General features: G+C 39.2%; 1 pseudogene; it reads right to left on the reverse strand.

The window, feature by feature from the left end:
• The window catches only part of LOC133419095 (zinc metalloproteinase-disintegrin-like BjussuMP-1), a 30,185-nt pseudogene extending 29,910 nt beyond the window's left edge, over positions 1-275 (reverse strand).
• Between the last annotated feature and the right edge of the window lie 4,062 nt (positions 276-4,337).

Genomic DNA, 4,337 nt, shown 5'->3' on the forward strand with positions numbered 1-4,337 from the left:
AAATATAACGTTTAAAAAGTGTTTCTCGCTTTCTCGTACTCTCGGAACTCGTCACGGTAACTGTCCTACATGACATTTAGGTGGAGGTTTACACAGAAGTAAAGGTATTTTAGTGTTAAACAGAAGAAACTCTTACCCCAGAGGAGAAGCGGCCGCAGCATGTTCCCCGGCTGATGCTGCGCTCCCCAGCCGCGGTAGCCACGCCCACTGATACCGCGGTAGCCACGCCCACTGATGACGCGGCCCCGAGGCGTCCAGCGTCCGCTCGTGCGCATGTCCAGAACACTTCCGGTACGCACATTTAAAAAATAAAAGTATTTTAGAGATAAAAACTAGTGTACTTGGATTTAGCGATCTTCCAACCAGATTATTCAGACGAAAAGATAAAGAATAAAAACATTGCCACCAAGAAGCCTTAGAGGCCAAACTTGTTGTCCCAAATTTTACAGCTTATGCCTGAAAGGCAAGGCAAGTTTATTTTGTATCTAGCACAATTCAACACAAAGTAATTAAAAGTGGTTTACATGAACATTAAAAGCAGCAAGACACAATTAAACAGTAAATAACAAATAAAATGAAATAAAATGATAAGAAAAGAGGTAAAATAATAAAAAGCACAAGTTGTTAAGGGCAGTAGAGTACAGCAGGTAAGTATTTAATGAATCATTTATTAATGCCAATATTGTTTTGACTGTTGATCAGATGAATCTGAAATGTTCTTTTTTTTAAATGTATTTTTTTATTGACATTCAGAATCAGACATTTATATCCATCACGCACATCTTATATGCATATATTTTACATCTGTTGTCTGCCCCAAATGCCAAAATAGCGTTTTTATTTTGTGTCTGAAAAGTGAAGAAAAAAAAACAGAAAAAGGAAAAACAAACAAACAAAAAACTAGAATTTAAAGGGTTCATATGTAGTCGGGTCACCACTTTCTATGAACAAATGTCTCCAGTGGGTATTAAGAAATGCTCTAAAGTAAGAACACACTCAAAAATGTAAAATCGTCAGAATATGATCTATTTACTAAAAGCTAAATAAGCAAACAGAAGAGAAACCTCAATGGGAGTCAGAACACTTTATCTCTCTCAGGACACTGTTGTGTTGTGGTGCTCTAATCTGAATACAAACAAAAATAAAATAGAAGATATGAATAAAAACAAAATTAAATATAAAATTGAATAAAACTATTAAAATGACATAAAACGGAACAATATGCTGATTACTTACAGTAATTATGTACTGGATATAGGTCATATATTGGAAATTATGAAACGTGTCCAGGTATTTACATGAAGAAGAAGTGTCCAGGTATCAATCATGCATTCTGGACAGACACTCTGTCAGAGTTGAGCAGATTGATAGTCATTGGTAAGAAAGCTTTATTTCACTGTACAGTGAGTGAAAATAACCGAGTCAAATTCCCCCTCTAGTTTGACCTGACTTGGTCAAATAAACATGATTCTGATTCTGATTCTGATTTGAGGAGGTACTCTGTTGTGCAGAGTTCGGTTCGTGCCTCTCACACCTGGAATGCAACACCAAGCACGATACGTGAACTTCCGACTCTGACCTCTTTCACCGAACATTTTAAATCATGGCTATTGGAGGAACAACACTGTTATCACAACCACGCTTAAACTTGTGTAGTTTGTCTTAATGTTAATTATCTGTTTTAATTCGTACGTACCAGGGAAATGTGAAATGCAACACGCACTTGGTATGTCACACAACTTGGATACTCTCAGTACCATAATATTACCATAGCTGGTATTTCATTATTGTAATATGCATTTTTAGCTCAAGTCACTTTAAACTCGTCACTTTAGATACCATCCATACTGCTTTTAAATGCTGCTAAATCTACTTTGCTATTATGTATGTTTTATGTTCCCTTGTTTGATTGTATTGTTTGACTGAATTGTTTTTGTTTTCTGTGGGGACTGTGAGTGGAAACTAGCATTTCTGTATTTACACTGCTTAATGTAGCGTTCATTAATATGCATTGTCCCGTCTAAATAAACTTTGATAGAAAACTTTGAGTCAGTGAGCGTGCTCCACTGACTGAGCAGGAGAAGTGTTGTCCAGTATTGCTCTAGTCTTGGACAACATCCTCCTCTGACACGACAGCAACGTGGTTCATTTTGCAGATGGGTTTAATGAGTCCGTAGGCAATCAAATGAGTCTTTGGAATCAGTCATTTAATTTCCAGTCAGGTTATAGTCAAACAACCATTTCAGTCTCTCATTCACCTTTATTCTCATTCCTTTATTCTCTCTCTCTCTCTCTCTCTCTCTCTCTCTCTCTCTCTCTCTCTCACACACACACACACACACACACACACACACACACACACACACACACACACACACACACACACACACACACACACACACACACACACACAGTCCTATGTATTTGTGGTCCTGTAAACCTGCCTTATAAATTTATAAGGCATTTATAAATGTATTTATACATTTATAAACGGTTATTTTCTGAAGTGAGCACAACGGTCGGAGTGAGCATTGTTCTTCAATAATTATTTAGCTGAAGGACTGAAATACCACATGGACCTGTCCGGGGTGGACCTGCCACTCGCCTGTGATGAGCTGGGAGGCTCCAGCAGACCCCCGTGACCGGCAAGGATACAGCAGGTGGAGAAGATGGATGGATGAAGGGATCGATGGATGTGAGGTTTCCAGCAGATCACACCCAGAAACTTAACTTCATTAACTCTGTCCACATGTACACCCTCCATCACCACTTTTATGTTCCCTTACGATTTCCAAACAACATTAACTTTGTCCAAATTTAATAATAATACATTTTATTTATAATGCAATTTACATTCCTGAGAATCTCAAATTGCTATAGTTTGATAATTAAAAAGGAAACAGAAATAATAACATCAAGATAAGAGATAAAAGTGATAAAAAGTCAAGACATGGGTAAAAAGAGAATAAAAATTAAAAACAGCAACTAGGGAAAAAAACAACAACATTGTTTAGTGGTAAAATGCTTTGCTAAAAAGAAAGGTTTTTAGTCCTCTTTTAAAATTGTCCGTAGTTTGTGGTACCCTTAGGTTGTCAGGGAGGGCATTCCTAAGACTTGGGGCAGCGACACTAAAAGCCCCGTCACCCATGGGTGCAGAATCTGGTCCTGGGAACATTAAGGCGGTTAGTGTGAGAAGAGCGGAGGGAGCGTGTAGTTGGTTGTGGGAAGAATAGTTCTTTGAGGTAGGGGGAGCATTTGCATGGACACTCTGGTGAGTGAGGAGGGAGACCTTATATTCAATCCTGGTGGAGACAGGAAGCCAGAGGAGTGAGTGAAGAATGGGGGTGATATGGTTGTGTTTCCGCACTCTCATCAGGATCCTAGCTGCAGAGTTCTGGATGTACTGGAGCCTCTGGAGACTCTTGCTGGGGATCCCGGTGAGAAGTGTGTTACAGTAGTCCAGTCTGGAGGAGACAAAGGCCTGGACCAGCATCTGGGAGGGTGAGGGTGGGATGGAGTTTGGCGATGTTGCAGAGGTCATTTATATGGAACTCAAGGAGAGTTGGGGGTCCATTTTGACACCAAGGTTGGTGAAAGATGAAGAGAGGGGAATGTTGTGACCAGAGAAGGTGATGTGTAATACTTTATATCAAACCACTTTTTTTAATTTGTTCAGTTCTGAGGTGATTTCCTCCAGAAGATGCTGTAAATTCTCCCCTTCAGACAAAATATTTCAGCAAACAGAACAAATTGTAGTACTTTTGAGACTTTTCATTTCATTTGTGTACAATAGAGTTTAGGACCCAACACTGACCCCTGGGGGATGCAGACACTCACCTATTTTCATTAATTGTTGCTTAAATAACTTGTCATCCAGCAGATTTCTACTGATCCATCAGCTGACCCAGGACCAGTGTCCTGCCAGCTCAGGTCCAACACTCCAAAAATACCTGCTGTAGTTATTAACCGCATAATTCATATCAGTAATGGTTTCATCATTATTGGTCAAATATTGCTGATCTTTAGTCAGTCTAGAACTAAAGACATTGTTCAATAATACCTTTAATGTTTTACGCACAAACACGTACATACACAATTAACCTTGTTTTTTAAGTCTTTTATTAACAAATATAATAGTACATTGTGAAGGCAGAAGTAAACACAGCGAGTTAGGTGGAGTCATGTTTCAGCGAGGTGGGATACAGAGCAGCACCTCCACTGGACAGGTACAGCTTACCCAGAAGGACTGTTAAGACTTTCAGAGGGACTGAAATTATTCTGCACACATTAAAACAGATTATACACAACATGCTGTACAAGCTGGTGGTCCTCATTGT

This window comes from Cololabis saira, chromosome 19, assembly GCF_033807715.1.
Source record: "Cololabis saira isolate AMF1-May2022 chromosome 19, fColSai1.1, whole genome shotgun sequence".
NCBI lineage: Eukaryota > Metazoa > Chordata > Actinopteri > Beloniformes > Belonidae > Cololabis > Cololabis saira.